This window comes from Microcaecilia unicolor, chromosome 9 (assembly GCF_901765095.1).
Source record: "Microcaecilia unicolor chromosome 9, aMicUni1.1, whole genome shotgun sequence".
Taxonomy (NCBI): Eukaryota; Metazoa; Chordata; class Amphibia; order Gymnophiona; family Siphonopidae; genus Microcaecilia; species Microcaecilia unicolor.
This window is the reverse complement of record NC_044039.1, coordinates 8,419,390-8,445,157: the sequence shown is the minus strand read 5'-3', so window position 1 is coordinate 8,445,157 and position 25,768 is coordinate 8,419,390. Positions and strand designations below refer to the sequence as shown.

At 43.7% G+C, this 25,768-nt stretch overlaps 1 protein-coding gene across 4 annotated transcripts in view; it reads right to left on the bottom strand.

Annotated features, from left to right (window-relative positions):
* Positions 1–25,472, bottom strand: part of RAB3IP (RAB3A interacting protein) — a 57,535-nt gene extending 32,063 nt beyond the window's left edge. Inside the window, exons 1-3 of one of the 4 annotated variants that reach the window (XM_030214682.1) lie at positions 25,366–25,472; positions 913–1,070; positions 313–390 (exon numbers count right to left, since the gene is read on the bottom strand). The gene's annotated coding sequence lies outside the window, so the exon portion shown is untranslated. Of the gene's footprint in view, positions 1–312; positions 391–912; positions 1,071–24,605; positions 24,754–24,906; positions 25,007–25,365 lie in introns of those variants that run through there. The other 3 variants (XM_030214686.1, XM_030214683.1, XM_030214684.1) reach the window with 3 other exon arrangements.
* Between the last annotated feature and the right edge of the window lie 296 nt (positions 25,473–25,768).

Genomic DNA, 25,768 nt, shown 5'->3' with positions numbered 1-25,768 from the left:
TGTGGTGCACTTCCCCCCCCCCCCCCCCCCCCCCCCCCCCCCACCCCCCCCCCCCTATTTTATACTCCTCTTAATTTACTCAGTTCAATCGTCAGACACACACACCTCTGCAAGGACCATGCACTAGGCATCTCGAACGGAACCTCACACCCACCCCCTGCACCTCCCCCTCAGGGGCTCCCAGTTCTGGACTGAGCCAACACAAAACTAGTTTTTACAAAGACATCCATGATTAGATCATCTATAACAGAATTTCACGTTCTACGGAAAAGACTCGGACAAACCTTTAATCAGAATAAAAATTGTGCAAACCTTTTTTGTTTTTTCCAGTATTTTTATGTTGTTTACTGATCTTCAGATGACGCTGTCCTTTGTTCAAAAATCAGACATCTGTGCAGGGAGAGAGAGTGATAAATGATCCAAAGAGTACGTTAGTAATTTTCACATAGCTTCACAGAATGCAGGAATAATCACAAAGCTTAGGGGTCCTTTTACAAAGGTGCGCTGAAAATTGGATTGTGGTGGTGTAGGCGCGGGTTTTGGGCGTGCGCCAATCCATTTTTTAGAGCGCCTGTAAAAAAAAAAAAGGCCTTTTTAAAAAATTTTTGACGAAAATGTACGTGCGGCAAAATGAAAATTGCCGCACGTCCAATTTGGGTATGAGACCTTACCACCAGCCACTGACGTAGTGGTAAAGACTCATGCGGTAACCAGGCAGTAATGACCTACACATGCCACTTGGCGCGCCTCTGTTACGCGCACCCGAAAATAAAAAATATTTTTCAGACACGCGTCGAAAATGAAATTACCGCAAGAGCCACGCGGTAGTCGGCAAGGTAACTCCATTTTAGCGCACATTGGGCGCACGTAGACGCTTACACGGCATAGTAAAAAGGCCCCTTAATTTCTTACCGTGCAATTGTTTTCTGTGACTTGATCCCACCATCACAGACCGATGAGTTTCTCTCTTTTACTATAAGTTAGCAAAGAAAATTCAACAGGCAACGCTCTTCTGACTGATCAACGCTTCAGGGTACCACCTCTTCTCCAGTGAACACTCCCCACAGCTTCTACAATGCAACAAAAAACACATCCATTCATGAGGCAGGAGAACAGAAACTTTCAGGAGATTAAATTATAGCAAAAACAAATTAAACAAATTATCAATACATCATCACTGACCACAGACCAATGGGTTCCAAGGACAGACACCAGTTATTTAGATTAATGCATCTGTTTAGTTTTGGGCTTTTAGTTTTGCTGCTTTTAACTCCTAACCCTTATTCAGTCATCCTCACTTTAATATTCCCTTATCTGTTGTTTGTCCTGTTTGTCTGTCCTAATTAGATTGTAAACTCTGTCGAGCAGGGACTGTCTCTTCATCTTCAAGTGTACAGCGCTGCGTATGTCTAGTAGCACTATAGAAATGATTAGTAGTAGTAGTAGTCTTTGGGATTCCGGAATCTTGCTACTCTTTGGGATTCCGGAATCTTGCTACTCTTTGTCCTTATCCTGTATTTGTCCTGTTTGTCTGTCCTAATTAGATTGTAAGCTCTGTAGAGCAGGGACTGTCTCTTCATGTTCAAGTGTACAGTGCTGCGTACGTCTAGTAGCGCTATAGAAATGATAAGTAGTAGTAGTAGTCTTTGGGATTCCAGAATCTTGGTACTGTGGGATTCCGGAATCTTGCTACTCTTTGGGATTCTGGAATCTTGCTACTCTTTGTCCTTATCCCTTATTTGTCCTGTTTGTCTGTCCTAATTAGATTGTAAGCTCTGTCGAGCAGGGACTGTCTCTTCATGCTCAAGTGTACAGCACTGCGTACGTCTAGTAGCACTATAGAAATGATAAGTAGTAGTAGTAGTCTTTGGGATTCCGGAATCTTTGCTACTCTTTGGGATTCTAGAAACTTGCTACTCTTCGGGATTCCGGAATCTTGCTACTCTTTGTCCTTATCCCTTATTTGTCCTGTTTGTCTGTCCTAATTAGATTGTAAGCTCTGTCGAGCAGGGACTGTCTCTTCATGCTCAAGTGTACAGCACTGCGTACGTCTAGTAGCACTATAGAAATGATAAGTAGTAGTAGTAGTCTTTGGGATTCTGGAATCTTTGCTACTCTTTGGGATTCTAGAAACTTGCTACTCTTCGGGATTCCGGAATCTTGCTACTCTTTGTCCTTATCCCTTATTTGTCCTGTTTGTCTGTCCTAATCAGATTGTAAGCTCTGTCGAGCAAGGACTGTCTCTTCATGTTCAAGTGTACAGCGAGGCATACGTCTAGTAGCACTTTAGAAATGATGAGTAATAGTAGTAGTTCATAAAGCCTATCACATTGGTCTCCCCTCTTTTCATTCTTCTCTGGATTATGCCTTACACACCCACAAGATCCTTATGCTCGCTTGATTCCCACCGCTTAATCATTCCTGCACAGATTTACAAAAGTACATTGCCGTGTTAGCTCATGCTGATCCTATGAATGCACATAGTGGAATTAGAAAAGGTGCAGAGAAGGGCGACGAAAATGACAAAGGGGATGGGTCGACTTCCCTATGAGGAAAGGCTAAAGCAGCTAGGGCTCTTCAGCTTGGAGAAAAGGCAGCTGAGGGGTGATATGATAGAGGTCAATAAAATAATGAGTGGAGTTGAACGGGTAGATGTGAAGCGTCTGTTCACGCTTTCCAAAAATACTAGGACTAGGGGGCATGCGATGAAGCTACAATGTAGTAAATTTAAAAATGAATCAGAGAAAATGTGGCCGGAGAATGTGGTAAAGGCGGTTAGCTTAGCGGAGTTTTAAAAAGGTTTGGACGGCTTCCTAAAGGAAAAGTCCATAGACTGTTATTAAATGGACTTGGGGAAAATCCACTATTTTTGTACATTTTTGGGATCTTGCTGGGTATTTGTGACCTGGATTGATCACTGTTGGAAACAGGATGCTGGGTTCGATGGACCTTTGGTCTTTCCCAGTTATGGCAATACCTATGTACTTATATCTGTAAAATGTGTCCTGCTGTAAATGCGCATTAGCATGCAGTAATGCAATCATGCTCATAAGAAAATCTAGTCCCTGGTCTCGTGAACAGAGGATATCAGAAGGAAGTCTATGATTTAATCTTTTGGAAGTGCATGCAATGAAAGCTAGATCAGGCACCTGCCGGACAGACCATGGGAGAGGTAGGATTAAGGCAGGGGCAACAAGCAAAATAGGGACGTTCTATTTTCAATACTCATTTTTTGTCTGGCCCATAGGCCAATCCTACAATCCTACTAGTACTACTTAACATTTCTAAAGCGCTACCAGGGTTACGCAGCGCTGTACAATTTAACACAGAGGACAGTCCCTGATCAAAGGAGCTTACAATCCAAAGGACAAAAAGTGCAGTCAATCAAATTGGGGCAGTCTAGATTTCCTGAATAGAAGTATAATGGTTAGGTGCCGAAAGCGACATTGAAGAGGTGGGCTTTGAGCAAGGATTTGAAGACAGGCAGGGAGGGGGCTTGGCGTATGGGCTCAGGGAGTTTAATCTAAGCATAGGGTGAGGCGAGGGGCTGCAGATCGAGTGCATTTGTAGGTAAGTAGGAGAAGCTTGAACTGTATGCGGTACCTGATCGGAAGCCAGTGAAGTGACTTGAGGAGAGGGGTGATATGAGCATATCGATCTAGGCCATATCCCATAAGAGCAGTTCTTGTGTCAGTCTTATACCACAGTGGAATATCATATCACAATGACAGCAAGCCTGGGATTAAAAGTATCTTGGACCACAGGAACCAAACCACAGTCTCTTAGGAGGCATATCATTAACTACAAACATTAAAAAGACAATCATATTTACCCTGTTTCCCCGAAAGTAAGACATCCCCCAAAAATAAGACCTGGTAGAGGATTTCCTGAATTGGTAGATATAAGGCCTCCAACGAAAGTAAGACCTAGCAAATTTTTGTTTGAAAGCAGGGCTGCCGAGAGCCGGACAAGGCCGCCCCCCCCCCCCCCCCCCCCCACCCGAGGTCACCTGGCCCCCCTCCACTCACCATCCGTTGCTCCCGGTCCCGGAACTAACCTTAAATGCCTCCTTTCACCTTCGCAGCAAGCAGCAGCAGGGCAGACCTCTCCTTCCTTCCGTGCCCCGCCCTTGCGCATGTTGCGTCAGGCGAGGGCGTGACACGGAAGGAAGGAGTGGCCTGCCCTGCTACTGCTTGCTGCGAAGGTGAAAGGAGGTGTTTAAGGTTAGTTCCGGGAGCAACGGAGGGCGGGCCAACCCCGATGTTTCCCCGAAAAATAAGACAGCCCCTGAAAATAAGACCTAGCGCATTTTGGGGGGCAAAAATTAATATAAGACAGTGTCTTATTTTCGGGGGAAACACGGTAGCAGAACCTGATGACACACCTCTGCTATAACTGCTTTTCTTTTCTCCAAAGATTTTTTTTTTTTTTTTTTGGGAGGGGAAGGGTCTGATTTATCAAGGGTTGTGCTCTACAGGTACAAAGTGTGAACAACACCCTGCATAAAAATCCTGTGATATGCATTTACGGAGATGGTGTCACACTTGTACCGAACACACCCTCTGCTAATCAGACGCTACTGTCATAAAGGACAGGTTTCCTTCACGTTTATGGGTGTTGATGTCATTGGCTAGTGTACTGTTTCCGGAAGTTATCTCCGAGGCAGCGATGGCTTTCAGAATTGCTGCCTGGGGGGGTCTAAAGAGCACAGTGTAACCCAATACGTTTGCTGCTTTCTAATAAAGAGTGGGTTATCTTATTACAGACAGCAGTTGATGAAAAGTCACCTCTCCAGAGCTCATTCTTTGGTAACAGAAGAATACCTTTATATATATTTATTTGTTAATCACAATTGTATCCCACATTTTCCCACCTATTTGCAGGCTCAATGTGGCTTACATAATACCGTAAGGCATTCGCCAAGTTAGGTAGGGGACAAGTACAAAAGATGTTATGGTCGGATAGGGAAGATAAGATTCAGTCATAAGTACATAAGTAATGCCACACTGGGAAAAGACCAAGAGGCATATTTTCAAAGCACTTTGGGAGGCTAAGTTCCATAGGTTTCTATGGAACTTTGGGAGGCTAAGTGCTTTGAAAATGAGCCTCCAAGGGTCCATGGAGCCCAGCATCCTGCCCACGACAGCGGCCAATCCAGGCCAAGGGCACCTGGCGAGCTTCCCAAACGTACAAACATTCTATACATGTTATTCCTGGAATTGTGGATTTTTCCCAAGTCCATTTAGTAGTGGTTTATGGACTTGTCCTTTAGGAAACCGTCCAACCCCTTTTTAAACTCTGCCAAGCTAACCGCCTTCACCACGTCCTCCGGCAACAAATTCCAGAGTTTAATTACACGTTGGGTGAAGAAAAATGTTCTCCGGTTTGTTTTAAATTTACTACACTGTAGTTTCATCGCATGCCCCCTAGTCCTAGTATTTTTGGAAAGCGTGAACAGACACTTCACATCCACCTCTTCCACGCCACTCATTATTTTATATACCTCTATCATGTCTCCCCTCAGCCGTCTCTTCTCCAAGCTGTATAGCCCTAGCCTCCTTAGTCTTTCTTCATAGGGAAGTCGTCCCATCCCCGCTATCATTTTAGTCGCCCTTCGCTGCACCTTTTCCAATTCCACTATATCTTTCTTGAGATGCGGCGACCAGAATCGAACACAATACTCAAGGTGCAGTCGCACCATGGAGCGATATAACGGCATTATAACATCCTCACACCTGTTCTCCATACCTTTCCTAATAATGCCCAACATTCTATTCGCTTTCCTAGCCGCAGCAGCACACTGAGCAAAAGGTTTGAGTGTATTATCGACGGCGACACCCAGATCCCTTTCTTGGTCCGTAACTCCAAACGTGGAACCTTGCATGACGTAGCTATAATTCGGGCTCTTTTTTCCCACATGCATCACCTTGCACTTGCTCACATTAAACGTGGGGTTAAAGGTAGGAGGGTTTGATAATGTCCAATACGATCTTTGATAGTGAGGTGTTGCAGGGTTGAGGCCAGTCGGGTATGCCTTTCCGAATAGGTGAGTCTTTAATGATTTCCTGAATTTTAGGTGATCGTAGGTTGTTTTCACAGCTTGTGGCAATGCGTTCCACAGACGTGTGCTTATGTAAGAGAAGTTGGACGCATGGGTTGTCTTGTGTTTTAGTCCTTTGCCATTAGGGTAGTAGAGATTCAGGTAGGTCCGTGATGCACTGGTACTATTTCTGATATAAACTGTAGCAGGAGATATTTTAACTTCAGCCCTCCAGAGAACCAAAAGATTCGGGTTTTCAATAAAGCCATATTTACCTGAAGAATCTGATTTATTTGTACAGTTTAGTCAGTTTGAAAACAAGCGTTGTTTAGATGCTACAGATTGATTTTATAAATGGCCACATATCAAAGTTGGACTGTGTGCCTATTTCAAGCTTATTATTTATTTATTGGGATTTACTGACCAGCTTTATGAAAAGATGTACAGCAGGTACAGTTTAACATAAAACTTACGGTTTTCTTAAACAGCATAACAGTAAAATGGCCAAGTATAAAACATGACTACAATAACCCCCCCTCCCCCAATTCCTAAACCACATGCTAATGCCGACACAGCCCATTCACTTTGAAGGGGCTGTGTCGGCATTGCTGCCCGGCTTAGTAAACAGGGGTATAAATGAGGTAAACTTGAGAATAGCAAATTAAAACCCAATAAAAGGACTATCATGAAACAGTATCAAAAATATACTCATTTGATAGCCCTGAAATTCAAATAACAGAGATATACCTGTTATTCCTACCAACGTAGGAACCTATGTGCCTTTAGAAAACAATCACCCAGAAACAGCCCCAGCATGCAAATCCTCATGGTCAAATTCATACCTACTCTCATGGAGGTATAAAAAAAATAAGACAAAAAGGCAAAACAACATACAATAACATTCAGACAGGACAAACAACAATCTGGATTCCTATAGGGAATGTTACAATCTGTTCTTTATAAATACAGGAAAGGAAGGGAAAAATCCTCAGGCCACTTCTGGCCACCATCCACCCATCTCAACAATCTATGCAGCATCGTTGGGTCTAAAACTGGACCGAAAACCATGTCTTCAAGAACCTCCTAGAAGTAGCCAGGTTTCTTTCTCGTCAAATACAGAGACAAAGATTTTGACGACTTCGGTCCCTCGTTACGCTATTTTGGAACCTTGATATCAGATATGACCATCCCAAGAAATCTCCCTGATGTGTGCATAACTATCCCATCCCCAATCTTATTATCACATGAATTTCTGTACCCCAGAAGAATGACCACATGTTTTTGAACTGACTCTTAGCTGCTAAGCATACGACTGTCATAGCAGGATGGTAATGGCATCCACTGAGCCACCACAGTTCCTTATAATCACTAAGAAAGTTGCTAGAGTCCAAAATAAAATTTACAACAAAGAAAAACAAAACATCTGAATCACTAAAATCCAGCTCAGTAGGAAGAGGAGTGCGGCAGCAAGTGGGAAGAACATAAGAACAACCATACTGGGTCAGACCAATGGTCCATCTAGCCCCGTACCCTGCTTCCAACAGTGGCCAAGCCAGGTCACAAGTACCTGGCAGAAACCCAAATAGTAGCAACATTTTAGAACCCCAAAGAGTAGCAAGATTATGGAATCCTAAAGAGTAACAAGATTCCATGCAAAATCTCAAAGAGTAGCAACATTCCACGTAGAACCCGAAAGAATAGCAAGATTCTGGAATCCTGAAGAGTGACAAGATTCCATGCAGAATCTCAAAGAGTAGCAACATTCCACGTAGAACCCCAAAGAATAGCAAGATTCTGGAATCCTAAAGAGTGACAAGATTCCATGCAGAATCTCAAAGAGTAGCAACATTCCACGTAGAACCCCAAAGAATAGCAAGATTCTGGAATCCTAAAGAGTGACAAGATTCCATGCAGAATCTCAAAGAGTAGCAACATTCCACGTAGAACCCCAAAGAATAGCAAGATTCTGGAATCCTAAAGAGTGACAAGATTCCATGCAGAATCTCAAAGAGTAGCAACATTCCATGTAGAACCCCAAACAATAGCAAGATTCTGGAATCCTAAAGAGTAACAAGATTCCATGCACAATCTCAAAGAGTAGCAACATTCCATGTAGAACCCCAAAGAATAGCAAGATTCTGGAATCCTGAAGAGTGACAAGATTCCATGCAGAATCTCAAAGAGTAGCAACATTCCACGTAGAACCCCAAAGAATAGCAAGATTCTGGAATCCTAAAGAGTGACAAGATTCCATGCAGAATCTCAAAGAGTAGCAACATTCCACGTAGAACCCCAAAGAATAGCAAGATTCTGGAATCCTGAAGAGTGACAAGATTCCATGCAGAATCTCAAAGAGTAGCAACATTCCACGTAGAACCCCAAAGAATAGCAAGATTCTGGAATCCTAAAGATTCCATGCAGAATCTCAAAGAGTAGCAACATTCCACGTAGAACCCCAAAGAATAGCAAGATTCTGGAATCCTAAAGATTCCATGCAGAACCTCTCAGAGTAGCAACATTCCGTACTACAAATCCCAGGGCAAGCAGTGGCTTCCCCCATGTCTATCTCAATAACAGACTGTGGACTTTTCCTCCAGGGACTTGTCCAAACCTTTTTTAAACCCAGATACGCTAACTGCTGTTACCACATCCGCAAGCAAAGAGTTCCAGAGCTTAACTATTCTTTGAGTGAAAAAATATTTCCTATTATTTATTTTAGGAGGGGCACTGTGGGGAAAAGATGCTATGGATGTGATCAGGTGAGTAGAGAAAAGGAGAGAGGCAGCTTCCAAAATTTTATGCTACAGAAGCTGCAATTACTCCTCCCACAGAAACACATTAGGCCATATTTTGGGGGATCTCTTGGTATCCCCAGTCCAATCTGGCCCATTTTTTTGAACTTAACTATATCTAGCATGGGGGAAAAGACACCATGTTGCATAAAAATTTCTGAGAATCAGTTTGCCCCCAGACCTTCTCAACCCCAAAAGAACAGCTTAAATTCTATTTCTGGAAAATCACACATTGTGCATCCAGTACAGTGGCACAGGCCATGACGTTGCATTTTGTGAATTATAACAGCCTCTGTCTGTCAAGATTACTTAGGCCTCAGACCTAGGAGGGGAGGAAAAGCTGCTGCAATTGTGTATGGATCCTGCCAGCTAATAAGCAATGCTAACAATGCACTTCAGAAGACATAGCCCTCAAGTCAAGCAGGTAAACAGAGCCATCTATGCATGCCTTTTTAGGGTGGGGGGGGGGGGAGTTAAAGGTAAAAATGCAAAAGAAAAAGCAAATATACAGCTTTGTAACATTAGATTCTCAATTTTACCAAGTCTGAAACATCCAAACTATTGAAGTATGATGGTGTGGGATGGGGGGGGGGGGACGGACGGACATATTCTAATCACTCCTGAAAAGACCCTCAACTGGGCCCTAACAGCCCTGCTAACTATCGCCCCCTCTCCTTTTTCCCTTTCGTATCCAAACGGCCTTGACTTTTTCCATCTCAAATTGTTCCGTATCTGTTCCAGAGTGTGGCTTTTGCCCTCTTCATTTTACAGAAACTGCTCTTGCCAAAACGTCTCCAGGGGTCTCCTTAAGACCAGGGCCAAAAGCCCTCAGTCTATGCTCATCATCTTTGACTTAGCCACTGCTATAGACACTGTTGATCACCATATGTTCCTGGACACACTGTCTTCCACTGGATTTCTTCTTACCGTTCCCATCATACTTCTACTGTATCCTTTCATGCTTCTTCCTGAATAATTTCTGTATTACTACTACTACTTATCGTTTCTATAGCGCTACTAGACGTAAGCAGTGCTGTACACTTGAACATGAAGAGACAGTCCCTGCTCGACAGAGCTTACAATCTAATTAGGACAGACAAACAGGACAAATGAGATAAGGGAATATTAAAGTGAGGATGATAAAATAAGGGTTCTGAACAAAGTGAATAAGGGTTAGGAGTTAAAAGCAGCATCAAAAAGGTGGGCTTTTAGCTTAGATTTGAAGACGGCCAGAGATGGAGCTTGATGTACCGGCTCAGGAAGTCTATTCCAGGCATATGGTGCAGCAAGATAAAAGGAACGGAGTCTGGAGTTAGCAGTGGAGGAGAAGGGTGCAGATAAGAGAGATTTACCCAGTGAACGGAGTTCCCGGGGAGGAATGTAGGGAGAGATGAGAGTGGAGAGGTACTGAGGAGCTGCAGAGTGAATGCACTTATAGGTCAATAAGAGGAGTTTGAACTGTATGCGGAAATGGATAGGAAGCCAGTGAAGTGACTTGAGGAGAGGGCTAATATGAGCATAACGACCCTGGCGGAATATTAGTCGTGCAGCAGAATTTTGAACAGATTGAAGAGGAGAGAGATGGCTAAGTGGGAGACCTGTGAGAAGCAAGTTGCAATAGTCTAAGCGAGGGGTGATAAGAGTGTAGATAAGGGTTCTGGTAGTGTGCTCAGAAACGAAAGGGCGAATTTTGCTGATATTATAGAGAAAGAAACGACAGGTTTTAGCAGTCTGCTGAATATGTGCAGAGAAGGAGAGGGAGGAGTCGAAAATGACCCCAAGGTTACGAGCTGATGAGACAGGAAGGATGAGAGTGTTATCCACAGAAATAGAGAATGGGGGAGGAGGAGAGGTTGGTTTAGGGGGAAAGAAAAGAAGCTCAGTCTTGGTCATGTTTAGTTAATACGAATTGGAGAAAATGTTTCTTCACTCAACGTGTAATTAAACTCTAGAATTAGTTGCCAAAGAATGAGGTAAAGGCAGTTAGCTTAGCGGAGTTTAAAAAAAAGGTCTGAACACCTTCCTAAAGGAAAAGTCCATAGATCATTACTAAACTGACTTGGGGAAAATCCACTGCTTATTTGTGACCTGGATTGGCCACTGTTGGAAATAGGATGCTGGGCTTGATGGACCTTTGGTCTGTCCCAGTGTGGCAATACTTATGTTATTTCTCTTCCCCTATACTCTATTTGGCAAGTTGCTCTTATATAAGGCCTTTTCTTCCATTGCCAACTCCCATCAACAGTCTTTCCAACCTACTACACCATTTACCTAGAGCAGATGGTGCATCGTACTCCCTAATCTGCCATAGTCCAGAATAGAAGTGTACTCTCTTAAAGGTTGCTTTTATATCTTGGTGTATAGAACACATTCTTCTAGAATCTATCATCATGCATGTTTGTCTTGATATGCGTCTGTAACAGTGCTGGTCACACCTGATAGTGCTTTACAAATAAGAATGCGTACACACACACTTTCGATTTCTCTTTTGCTCTGTAGGAACTTTGCTGCTCAAAATAAAAGCCCTCCCCAATACAGTACTGCAACTGATAAAAATACTGAGTTTTGCAGAAAGAACGAGAGATAAAAACTTCTGCTGAAACCTGTAATCTCACACAGGGCCGCTGAGAGACTGAGACTGAGCCGGGCCAGGGCCAGGGCCAGGGCCAGGGCCAGGGCCAGGGCCAGGGCCAGGGCCGCCGCCCCCCCCCCCCCCCCCCCCCCCCCCCCCCCCCGATCACCGCCGCTCCCCTCTCCCCAGGATCACCACTGCTGCAAGTGTGATACCATGGGGCTGGCGGGGATCCCGAGTCTGAAAACCAAGCATGCACCGAGGGGAAAAGCAGCCACTCGGCACGGCGGTAGAAAAGAGCAAAGAGCAGTGCTGAAGGGGGGGGGGGGCCCGGCGCCGGAGTTTTCTTTCTCTTGCTCCTGTCGGGACCCGATCGCTCGGGGCCCGTCAGGAGCAGGAGAGAGATTGAAAGAACCCTGCGCTGGGCCCCCCTTGGATGCCGGGCCTGGGGAATTTTGCCCCCCCCCCCTTCTCAGCAGCCCAGGTCTCACATGTGGAAACTCATGACCTTAAAATTATAAGTAAAGCCCCCTGGTCTACGGGGAATTATCAGTTGACTATCCAGGGCTATGTATGTGTCTGACAAGAAATGCTGCTAAACACTGCAACATATGGGATTCCCAGGGGAAAGTTTTTTTTTTTCCTAAAGCAGCAGCCATTACTTCAAGAAAAGCAGACTGCAAAGTCCACCTGCCAATATATTTTAGAAGGTGAAATTATGCACACCATTGTTTAGAGGACTACAGTACTTATTTACAGAAAATGTTTCAAAAAAATAGACAGCCAAGCATCTTGATTCAATATTAGAGGCTGTAGAACAATGGTATTAAGCCTTTCTTCTGTTTTATTTATTTATTTATTTATGTTAATTTATATACCGTGTCTTATTGCAACTGCAAAACAGAACGGTTTACATATGTATAAAAACAATTAGTGTATACAAATAAACAAACATAGGAATTCCATTCATGACAGGAAAGCACAGCAACCAGAATAAACTACATAATAAAATCAGTACAAATTAAAAATCTAATATACAGTTAAGCTGCCCCTTTTTCCTTTTCTTTTTGACCTTATCTCATTATGCTAAGTTCTGTTCTACATAGCTTATAAAGAAAAAGGTTTTCAAAAGTTTTCGGAAATGGAGATAGGATTTCTCTAATCTGATCTCCTTTGGAAGGCCGTTCCAAAGGGAGGGTGACAAATAGAAAAAAGCCGATCTCCGTATAGATTCCCATCTAGCCTTAGCAAGAAGGGGAATAACTAATCTGTTATCTGTTAGGGATCTAAGAGTTCGCATAGCGGTGTAGGGAATTGTTAAATTCGACAAGTAGCTAGGATTTAATGTGTAAAAGGCTTTGTGAGTCAGAACAAGAGCCTTAAACTTTACTCTTGCTTGGACCGGGAGCCAATGCAGACGATGCAGTAAAGGTGTAAAGGTGTTGTGAGATACCCGACAGATAATATTTATGGTTTAGTATTGTGATTTAATGACTCACCTTTCCTCAGTGCACTAGCAAGGCAATGTACAATCTCTATATATAAAAGGCACCTCCAACGTTCCAATGAAGCCTCAAGCCGGAAACTTGAGGCGCCAGAGATATCCAGTTTGGCCTGCAGACTGCAGTCAGTGCTGCTCCGCCCTCGCGTCAAAATGCGATGACGTAGAGGGCGGGGCGGGCCTGCAGTCACTGTACCTCCGCCCTCGCGTCAAAACACAATGATGTAGAGGGCGGGGCGGGGAAGGCACAACAAACGAGTTCCACGGATTCTGTGACAGCAGCGGGGAGTCCCACACATTCAGTGACAGCAGCGGGGAGAGCGCTGCGAACTTTAATCACAAACTCGCAACCAAGTGACTGAGGGACGGAGAGGGGGGTGTGGAAATCGGAAGGGAGGGACGGAGGGGGGGTCTGGAACTCGGGAGGGAGGATGGTGGGGGGGGGGGGGGATTACCTTGCTAGCGCCCGTTTCATTTTTATCCGAAACGGGCATTTCTCACTAGTAATATATATAAAATAATTTAGGCACAAAAGAACACCAATTTCATTATAGGAAAGGAAAGTAAGGATATATGATTCACTGAACACTACAATTCACAGCTGAACAAAGAAAAAAAAAACCCAAACGGTGGAGGCAGTGCATGCAAATCTCTCTCATGCATATTCATTGTGGATATCCTGAAAACCTGACTGGCTGGGTGGGGGGGAGGGGGGGGCCTTCAGGACCAGGCTTGGGAATCACTGTTGCTAACAATGATGAAAGAGAAACGCAGATGCAATGGTGATGACTGCCAGATTGGAGGAGAGGGGGTAGGTAGGCTGTAATATCTTTCAGTTGGAGCTGGAGACAAACGTAGGGACCAGTTATGGAGCTTTCAAGTACCTAACTTCCTGGTTCTCAACCCTCCCAGAGGAAGTACCCACCACAAGGTGGTGCTGCACTGAACCCCTACGTGAGTCAGGCAAAAAAGGGAGTAGTAGGGTGAGATTGCTCTTTCCAAACATTAATAAACTTACCTCAAAGAAACACTAACTATGAGGCAAGAAACTACCTCAGACTACACCTCCCAAATTGCAAAAAAAGTGATCTACAAAAAACTGTCCACTCTGCAGACTTCACTTACTTAGGAACCAAATGGTGGAACTCCTTCCCACCCAAAATAAGAAATCTACAGGAATATACTAGATTCTGCAAAATCCTCAAATCGCTCCTATTCAAACAAACCCTCACAAAGAACGACCATATCTCAAACAATTAATTATTACCTGAATTGGTTATTACTCTATTTACCATTAACTTTCTCTTTGCTTCATGTACAATTTCTCATTCATAATAGATTTTCTAAATGTTAAACATCCATAGTTATCCCAGTATGTTTATGATACTGTATTGTAAAATTGGATTCTTACAACAAATTACTTTCTTATGCATTATTCTTTGTTATGTTTCCTGTACTGTTTATTGTAAGCCACACAGAACTCAAACTTGTTTGGGATAATGTGGGATATAAATGTCACAAATAAATAAACAAACAACAAGGCAGACGTATATGCAGTCCAAAATCTTTATTAAAATGACAGGATACAGCTGCTGAAGTTTATCAAATCTCTGGATTCTCAACATTAGATTTGTTTCCTGTATTTACAATCTTATACAAGCGAACACCAACCCACTCCTGAAGCAGGTGCTCCGGCACCGAAACACAGCAGCTATGTCGAGTGTCGTTTTAATAACGATTTTGGACTACATATACGTCTCCCCCTTGTTGTTTGGAAAGAGCCAGCTCACCCTACTCCTTCCCTTTTCGTCTCAACCCTCCCCAACCCGCAGTGCACGGTCGTTAAGAAAAACACAAGAGCATATGCCGCCTGCCAAAGTTTGGGTGACACGCTGGTTGAGAAACATTAAGTCTTTTCTGCAGGTAATCTGCTGCTCAGCACGCCACGAACCTATCAGACAGATCTAACGTATTCCCCTGCCTATTAGCAGGACACATCTACATTCTGAGTGCGGGCCCTGCCATCTGGATTAAAAAGCAGGAAGGATGAAATAAATTATTCATTCCTCCTTTGCTTACAGAAGAGTGATAATGGATTAGCTGACGACAGTAAAAATTTAAACTAGGCTCAAAACAGCCTTCACCCAAAAAATGCAACGGCAGGAGAGTGAACACAACCTCCAGTAATATGATGTCGCTGAACAGCACACGGTAATACATGTGGCGCATCTGCGAGTGCGCCATAACCATTATTTGTACAGTCCTATACATTAAAACCACTAGACCAGGGGGTTCTTAACCCAGTCCTTGGGACACACCCAGCCGGTCAGGTTTTCTGGATATGTAAATTTCTCATGCATATTCATTGTGGATATCCTGGAAACCTCACCGGCTAGGAGTGTCCTGAGGACTGGACTGAGAAACAGTACACTAGGCCAAAAAATGCAGAGGTTTGAAAATAACAGGAAAGTGCATGCTTACGGCTCATGAATCCTTTCTCAATCCACATATACGTCTGTGTTTGAGGCTCAGCTTTGAGCCTGATTGATGGGTGGGGTGCGGGGGGGGTGGGGGGGGGGGAATATATGGAATGCATACCTGTATCTGAAAAGATATTTATGTCTGCCCCAAATTCCTCTACTCCATTTTCCCTTTAGTCTCATTCCCTCCCCTTTTTGTTTTCTTTCTGCCAGCGGGGAAAGGACACGTCACTCTTCTCCCAATGGGTCACTTCCTTCTGCTGACACCTAGAAATTTCTTGAGCGCCGATTCCTAAGGTGGACCCTAGCATGAGATATACTGACCCCTGAGGCCTAGTGGTTAGAGCACCGGTCTTGCAATCCAGAGGTGGCCGGTTCAAATCCCACTGCTGCCCCTTGTGATCTTGGGCAAGTCATTTGATCCTCCATTGCCTCAGGTACAAACTTAGATTGTGAGCCCTCCTGGGACAGAGAAATATCCAGAGTACCTGAATGTAACTCACCTTGAGCTACTACTGAAAGGTGTGAGCAAAATCTAAATAAATAAATAAAGATTCCATTCAGAATCTCAAAGAATAGCAACATTCCATGTAGAACCCCAAAGAATATCAGGATTCTGGAATCCTAAAGAGTGACAAGATTCCATGCAGAATCTCAAACAGTAGAAACTTTCCATGTAAAACCCTAAAGAATAACAAGCAGAGGAGTGGCCTAGTGGTTAGAGCACCGGTCTTGCAATCCAGATGTGGCCAGTTCAAATCCCACTGCTGCTCCTTGTGATCTTGGACAAGTCACTTAACCCTCCATTGCCTCAGGTACAAACTTAGATTGTGAGCCCTCCTGGGACAGAGAAATATCCAGTGTACCTGAATGTAACTCACCTTGAGCTACTACTGAAAAAGGTGTGAGCAAAATCTAAATAAATAAATAAAAATAAGTATACTTGTAAAAACAAAGAATAAGGGGCCTTTTTACAAAGGCGTGCTGAAAAATGGCCTGTGGTAGTGTAGACGCGTGTTTTGGTCACACACAGAATCATTTTTCAGCGCACCTGTAAAAAAAAAATTCCTTTTTAAAAAATTTTTGCGGAAAATGGACATGCGGCAATAATGAAAAAATTGTCGCGCGTCCATTCTGAGATCTTACCGCCAGCTATTGACCTAGCGGTAAAGTCTCAGGCGGTAGTGATCTACGTGCATCAAATGCCACTCGGAGCGCATCCGATACGCATGTCCGAAAATAAAAATTATTTATTGGACGCGTGAAAAATATGAAATTACCGCAGGAGCCACGTGGTAGCCATGCGGTAACTCCATTTTGGCACGCATTGGGCGCATGTAGACGCTTCCGCGGCTTGGTAAAAGGGCCCCTAAACCTTTCAGGGATACAGCTGACCACTATATCGTTAAAAAAAAAAAAAAAAAGGTGGAGACTGAATAACCACCAGATACCTGCCACTGACGGAGCTCAGGAGGTTTACACAATATAGGCCCAACCCACAGGCCTAAACCAAACTCAAACAGCTCAGGTGCCAGTGTTCGGACGTTATTTGCCGGTGAAGAACCAACCTAAATGGTTGTGACTATTTCATTTGATAAAGAGCCTTTAACAATATATATTAAAATCAACACAGTGATGCAAGGCCTACAGACAAAAGCCAATCTGAAAAGCAGTAGCTATGACAGGGCATTCCTAGGTTATATCAAATATTTAAAATGAAACCCAACAATGTAAAAATACATTTGACATGTTCCTTGCAAGTCCAGTTTCCAAAAATAGCAGCTCATTTCTGTTTGAACTAAAGACTTTCCCACAGGTACAGACTGTAATGAAGTGCAACTTAAAATGTAATTGACATCAATCTATCAGTTAATTACCAGTTTCAGTTCCTTAAAATGTCCCAACCTCTTTTCCACAAATAGTAAGCAGGTATTCTAGTTCCTGGGATGTTATTGTAATTAAGACATTCCATTTCGCAATGCATACTATTATATGTATAAACATGCACATTTCAAAAGTACTCTAAATCTCTTTCCAAGTCATTACCTTGACATTACAGACGTGGTTCTAAGAGCCCTATGTATGAAGCATTTTCCCCCATGGAAAACAGGATAGAAGAGAACCCGCAGAAAATATGCCTGTAAACCAGAGCTTCCCAAACTGTGGGTTGGGACCCCAAATGATGTCACAATAAGTACATAAGTATTGCCATACTGGGAAAGACCAAAGGTCCATCAAGCCCAGCATCCTGTTTCTAACAGTGACCAATCCAGGTCACAAATAGCTGGCAAAATCCCAAAAAAGTACAAAACATTTTATGCTGCTTAAATAAGCAGTGGATTTTCCCCAAGTCCATTTAATAACGGTCTATGGACTTTTCCTTTAGGAAGCCGTCCAAATCCTTTTTAAACTCCGCTAAGCTAACCGCCTTTACCACATTCTCTGGCAACAAATTCCAGAGTTTAATTACACGTTGACTGAAGAAACTTTTTCTCTGATTCGTTTTAAATTTACTACATTGTAGCTTCATTGCATGCCCCCTAGTCCTAGTATTTTTGGAAAGCGTAAACAGACGCTTCACATCTACCCGTTCCACTCCACTCATTATTTTATAGACCTCTATCATATCTCCCCTCAGCCGCCTTTTCTCCAAGCTGAAGAGCCCGAGCCACTTTAGGCTTTCCTCTTGGTGGGCTCTCCATAGATGCATCATTATTCTGCACCTCCAAGGGGTCACGCAATTTAATTCAGCTGAAAGATTGACAAGCACTGTTGTAAGCAATTTTTGACTGTGGCTTCTCCTTAAATTTCTTATGTAAGACGCATTGAACCCGAGCTTTACTTGGGAAAACGCAGGGTGTAATGTCATAATAAATAAACAAAGGCGATTCATTCCAAGAATGAGCAAGCAGGGTGGAAACAGAAGTAACAGAAGGTACTGAAATGTATTTAACAAAAAGAAAAATGTGACAAATTGAAAATAGCAGCAGGCAAAGGGATAATATATTAACATTAAAATAGTGGCATCCCTTAACCTCTTCTCTGTAAGCTTCAAGCTCATTTCCATTTATATTAAAACGTTAAGCTTTATTCCTGACCTGCTGCTTATTGCAGTATTCAACCTAATTTGATCAATTAGTGTTTGCTAAAGGCAGAATATAAAGTGTAATAAATCAAACCAAGAAGTTAACATATTAAAACACACTGCCACATGTGCAGTGTCATTAAATCAGGCAGGCACATTTTCATGGCCTGCTCTTGGGGGCTCCTGAATGTGCGAGAACCAGAAAAAGAAAGACCTGGAAAAGCACTTTTCAGAAAGCCTTCCGCTATGTTCACAAAAGCTTTGTGAATTTTCCCGGGTTGCAGAAGTCAGGGGTGCCTGTACTACTACTACTACTAATCATTTCTAAAGCGCTACTAGACGTAGGCAGCGCTGTACACTTGAACATGAAGAGACAGTCCCTGCTCGAAAGAGCTTACAATCTGATTAGGACAGACAAACAGGACAAATAAGGGATAAGGACAAAGAGTAGCAAGATTCCGGAACCCCAAAGAGTAGCAAGATTCCGTGCAGAATTCCAAAGAGTAGCAAGATTCCGTGCAGAATTCCAAAGAGTAGCAAGATTCCGGAATCCCAAAGACTACTACTACTACTTATCATTTCTATAACGCTACTAGACGTAGGCAGCGCTGTACACTTGAACATGAAGAGACAGTCCCTGCTCGACAGAGCTTACAATCTGATTAGGACAGACAAACAGGACAAATAAGGGATAAGGACAAAGAGTAGCAAGATTCCGGAACCCCAAAGAGTAGCAAGATTCCGTGCAGAATTCCAAAGAGTAGCAAGATTCCGGAATCCCAAAGAGTAGCAAGATTCCGGAATCCCAAGACTACTACTACTACTTATCATTTCTAAAACGCTACTAGACGTACGCAGCGCTGTACACTTGAACATGAAGAGACAGTCCCTGCTCGACAGAGCTTACAATCTAATTAGGACAGACAAACAGGACAAACAAGAGATAAGGGAATATTAAAGTGAGGATGATAAAATAAGGGTTCTGAACAAAGTGAATAAGGGTTAGGAGTTAAAAGCAGCATCAAAAAGGTGGGCTTTTAGCTTAGATTTGAAGACGGCCAGAGATGGAGCTTGACGGCTCAGGAAGTCTACTCCAGGCATATGGTGCCTGTGCCACTGCTAATACTGTTTTTAGTGTTTCGTGTTTAAACTGGTTATTCTGTCTGAATTGTTTGCTCTGGATCAGATTCAGAGCTCAGTCGATTGTGCCTACTTCTATTTCTTTTCCTTTTGAATGATAGGTGAAGGAGTTTTTCTTGGATGATAATCTAGCATTGTAATGGATACAATTTTCACTCGGAGAAAAACTGCACTGGCTTCCAATTAAGGAACATATCGCATTCAAAATCTGTACGACAGTTCACAAAATCATCTACGGCGAGGCACCGGGATACACGACAGACCTCATCGACCTACCACCCAGAAACACCATAAAACCAGCAAGATCATACCTAAACCTCCATTACCCAAGCAGCAAAGGACTCAAAATACAAATCCACCTATGCTTCCAGCTTTTCCTACCTGAGCGCACAATTGTGGAACGCACTACCAAAAGTAGTAAAAACCACTCTCGACCAACATGAATTTCCGGAAAGCACTAAAAACAGAACTGTACAGAAGGGCTTACCCCACCGACCCAACATAAAAACCCTGGGCATCTGCGACACAACTTAACCAAAGATCGTAACGGACATATCCCATATCTCTTCCTTTCCCTCTCTAAGTTCTCCCCAATTGTCTTTACCATAGTATCTCACTCTACCATAATATCACCTTGATATTAATCGCAACTTGTATTTGTTCATACGGAAATCGGTTAACGCCAATTACGGTACCATGTAAGCCACATTGAGCCTGCAAAAAGGTGGGAAAATGTGGGATACAAATGCAACAAATAAATTAATTAATTAATGTTGGAAGTGTTCAATAAAAAAGTATTTAAAAAAACTGTAAGTACACATCTGTGTTAGTGTCTTAAGTTACCCAGACCAACAAGAAAATATTACACTTCAAAGCTATGCTCTGTGATCGCACTATAGGCAGATACAAACAGAAAAGTTCAGTAGATTGCTCCGTCCTCTTCCATCGACATCTCTGTTCCCGTGTTCTTTATAGACAAGGAAGCAATGTGATCAACGGGACACGTCCAAACACAACCAAGGAGATGAGAGATGGAGAAAATATTCTTTAATAATGAAAAAGACTCGACACGGCTCAATGTTTCGGCAAAAAAACGCCTGCCTCAGGAGTCTACGGGTCAGAATAAGACACATTATAATACGTACACAAAATTATATAAATAATTGTAGGATAAAATCATATAAATCATATGGATCCAAATTATAGAGTATAAAAACAAAACATAGAAATCAAACATATAAACGGCGAGTGACCGTACTCACTCGCAAATGCGCAGTAGAGACTTCCCTCTCTGCCCCGCCCCCGCTTCAATACGTGATGATGGGGGCGGGACAGAGAGGGAAGTCTCCACTGGCATGCTGCAGACGTCGGAACCGCTCCCCTTCCCCCCCTCCCCCGGAGTGGCCGCCGCCCCTCCATCTGGCCCGAGCACTGTGAACTTACATCAGCACGCAGCAGCAGGCACATCAGCAAAGCTGCCGTCGGGCTTCCTTCTCTGCCTTTGTCCCGCCCTCGCCGACGTTACGTCACACGAGGGTGGGACACAGGCAGAGAAGGAAGCCTGCCCCGACGGCAGCTTTGCTGATGTGCCTGCTGCTGCGTGCTGATGTAAGTTTACAGTGCTGCTCGGGCCGGGTGGAGAGGCGGCAGCAGCGACTCCGGGGAGGGGGGGCTCGGAACCCCCCCCCCCATTCTAAAAGTAGCCCGTTTTCACGGGCTCAACGGCTAGTATAAATATATTTAAAAAATTAAGGAACACACAAAATTGAAATTACCATACAAGGGAATTCATGTTATATGCAGGGCTGATACAGCCACTGTTGGTAAATATATCTGGAAATAGTATGAAATGTTACCTTTCTACAAGAAAAGGGTGTAATTCTGGCTACACCTGCACTGCCTGACCTGAAACACTAATTATCCCAGGGGAGACTTCACACCTACAGCCGACCAGGCTAATGGCATCAAACCTTCCTAGCAAATCACCTTTAACAGCGATCCTTTGAAAACTTTACATCGGATTCTTAACACTTTCTTGAAAGAAGCTTTCCCAGACTGTCTTCAAATGTAATACTACGTTAAAGCAAATTACGTCAGATCCGTTTACTTAACAGATAAACACTAGCTTCTGATTTGCCATTCACTGGCAAAGGTACTGAATGTAAAGTCTTAATACAACACCACAACCCTTTGGGGTTTGATCATTTTTTAGACTAATGCTGTTCAGGTTTCAGAAGGGCTCATTATTAGATTAGTTACATTACCATTTAGAGAAAGGAATTGATTTGTTTCTGGCTCTCTTTGATTTTACTGAGGCCATCAAACTGTACAACACAGAATGAGGGATCTAGGGATTAAAGTTCAGTTTATAAAGGATTTAGCTCATTTTAGCACGGTGGTGATTAGGAATAATCCAGCTTCCTTCCTTTGGAATCTGACATGTGGTATCTTGCGGTATGCCAATATTACCTCTCTTCCTAGCTTTTCAGTCTTTATTAGGAAGACTGTTTACAACAAGGGTGTCTATAGCCCTCTCTATCCCCTGAGGCTCCAACAGGCAGGAGCTGGGAGATAGGAAGGGTTGTCTTGGGTTATGTTGAATAAAGTAACCTTAATCGCTCCAAAGGAGGCTTTACAGTTTATTTCATTTTCTATACCGCTTGCCATACTTTCGTAAGATCTCAGCGGCGTACAATTAAAAAAATTACAAATATCAATCAAGAAAGGAATGCCATTTAAATAACAGAGGACAACAAGCATCAGCCACACAGCAATAAAAATCCCACCTAGCTCAAGATTCCTACAAACCCTCTACTAACTATGCCGAGAAAACGAATTGAAAAGAAAATAAAGTCAGGAGGACATCCATTTCACCATTATGTCCATTGTTATGTTTAAGAACTGTCCCCTGGGATTTTTTTTTTTTTTTTTTTGTTACATTTGTACCCCGCGCTTTCCCACTCATGGCAGGCTCAATGCGGCAGGCAATGGAGGGTTAAGTGACTTGCCCAGAGTCACAAGGAGCTGCCTGTGCCGGGAATCGAACTCAGTTCCTCAGTTCCCCAGGACCAAAGTCCACCACCCTAACCACTAGGCCACTCCTCTAAACTAGGCAATTTAAGTGTCATTTCAGATTCCTCTTTAGATATGGACCTAAACGTTAAAAACCTTGCAAAAAGCTCTCTCGTTCAGCTACTCACAGCAAAACAAATGCACCCATGATAAATGAGCAGGACAGTAGTGCGTGTTATCCTATATTTAACTTTAAAAGAATATACAGAGACTGCAGCGGCTCGTTCGAGTGCTGGCAAATCATTTTCATTGCTGTTTTAAAACTGCTTTTTGTTTTGTTCTCAAGGGTTTAAATAGTGGTCTCCTTAAAAAGCACTTTCTACAGGATGTCTTCTTTATGCCACTGTTCGTATGGCCGGGCAGACTGGACAGGCCACATAAACTTCATTTTTCTCCACTTCTGTATTAAGGGAGGTTAAATTGGCCTTTATGAGAAGACAAAGAGTCATTTTATACAGTACATTGCCCTGCATCTGTGCAGAAGCTTGTGCTTGTACAAGCTTTGCACTTGTAGAAAATTGTTGAGGATTTCATTTATGGCTACTTTTAGCTTATGCTTCAGAATGGTCTGGTTTTGACGGTATACATTTAGGACCCTGTTTACTAAGATGCGTTAGTGTTTTTAGTGCGCCTACACTTGGCGCACGCTGTAACCATGTACGCGCCTATAGGGGATATTGTAAGCATGTACATGGTTAATGCGTCTAGAACGGCCCTAAGAACTTTCCTAATATGGGAGTTTGGAATTTTACTTGTTGGACTCGATTGTTAGCTTATAATTTCTTTTCTCTTGCTTCTGAAAAGTGAATGAAAATGCAAATTTAAAAAAATAGATATTAGACTACAGTTTATGAACTAGAGTATCAGGAATAATGTGAATTATAACCCAGAATATAAATAAATAAAATGCGCTGATCAACTGAACCTCACAATAGTTGCAGTGAAAACAGCTCAAAAACAAAAACGATGACAACCAAGGTGACCTAACACCGTACCACAATATTTTACCATTAGTCATTTGAAATTTGACATAAATGCCATCCTAGGCTGGCAGGAAGGCCAAGCAGATTTGATGAGAAAGTTAACTTAGCTGTGGTCTGATTAGCATCTCCATTTATATGGATCTATAATTTACTGTTGAACCATCTTATCTGTTTATTTTTCTTCTAAAAAAAACATCCAAACCCTGTCTTCTGCCTAATGTGCAATTCCTAGATGCATGACAATAAATCAAAGGGTAATTTTCAAAAACTAGTCATTATGTATTAAGTTAGTCAAATTAAAAGCCTGGACCTACAACTTCCTTGTTGATCCTAAATTGCTCCTGGAGACACAAGACATTCATTTTTAGAAATAATCAGGTTGGCTTACAGACATTACTTTACATACCAGGCGCAACAGAAAAGCACTGTTGCCAGGAAATAATGAATTACGTTTGCTAAGTAACACTATTACTGGCATACAGCTTTTCACTGTGAAAGTTTTGTCATCAAAAGGTTTTTGAAAGCTCTCCTACTTGGCAAGTCTAGTAAAAAGCATGAACTTTAACATTGGATGCAAAGAATGCACTACTACAAAAACCGGCAGCGGAGCCACCACCATAAACCTTTAATTTCCAAAAACGCATGAGTAAAATACGAGAGAGAATCAATTTCACTACAGCATACAAATATGAAGGGCAAGGAAATGTAAATGTAGCACAAAAATATCTTATTTGCAAAAAAAAAAAGACAGGCGTGTAGAAAACCAGAAAAGGAAGCAACAAAGGCTCTAGGTAAGCTAGTTTCTGTGTGAAGGATCTACTACTTTAAACTGATGCGAGCCTTGAGAGTTGAATAGCAAAGCAAAGCAGCAAAGCAGCGTGCAGGGAAACGCAGAAAAGGCCACGAAGCGGATGAAACATTCCCCCGTTTTTGCCGACACCTCTGGTCTGTGCACCGTGAATGACTTTGCTTCTTGGCATTTAAGTTGCAAGAGAAAAGCAGCCCCGACTGTGCTCCATCCTTGCTACTGCGGCTTTCTCGTCCCCGCCCTGCTGCACCGCAAACACCAAAACGAGAAAGAGCTGGGGACACACGAGCACCTGGGGAAAGCCGCGCCCCGCCCCTGACACAGGCGGCACCTGGGGGAAGCCACGCGCGCGCCCCCCACCCGGGAGACACAAGAGAGACAACAACCTCCTAGACCAAAAGAACGAGCAGCGCGCGCAAATACACCCCATTACCTGTCCTGCAGCAGGAACGTAAACAGCAACTGTACCGCGCGCCCGGGCCGCACCTGTACGCACGCGCCAACCCCGCCTCCCCGGGGGGACCACCGCGGCGCGCGCCGACCTCGCCTCCTCTGAGCTCGGAACGCACGCGCGCGCACAGATTGACACATATACAGGAGCCCCGCCTCCTCCTCCTCAGAGCTGGAAACGAACGAGCAGGCGCGCGCCGAGCACACACACAGACGCACGCTGAGCCCCTCCTCTAACACTGCCGCGAGAGAGAGCGCGCGCGCGCACCGACTCCCATCTCCAAAAGGGAAGGCGCGCGCGAAGACTGTCCCGCCGTCTCCCGAAGCGCGCGCACGAGTACCTCCCTCTCATCATAGATCCCGACCCCGCCGTCACCTCGCAACAAGGACGCACTTGTCACTCCGCCCAACGGGAGGGGGCTGCGCTTGCGCCACATGTCACCTGGGAATTGCCGGGAAGCGCTGCCCGTAAGGGCTCCTTCTCTTCTTAGCTGTGCCCTGCTGCAGCCGGCATCGCCTGTCAGGAATATTAGGAATCCACTTCATACGTCAGCAGCTACCGGGGTCCGGGATAAGCCAATCAGCCGCCACCGCATGCGCATGCGCATGCCAGGCCGAGCATTCCAATGAATTGGCTGGTAATGGTATGAACCTGTCCTGAATCCGTGTCCTCCGGGCGCAAGAGGGCGCTGAGGGGTAAAAAAAAAAAGTTAGGAGAAGTAACGGTAAACATCTTCCCGGAAGTGTGAGAGGAAGAGTGTTGTGTGCAAGGAGGTTGGGACTCAAGTTTTATTTAACCCCTTTGGTTGTGTGTATGGGAGTTACACACAGTAGCGTAGCCAGAC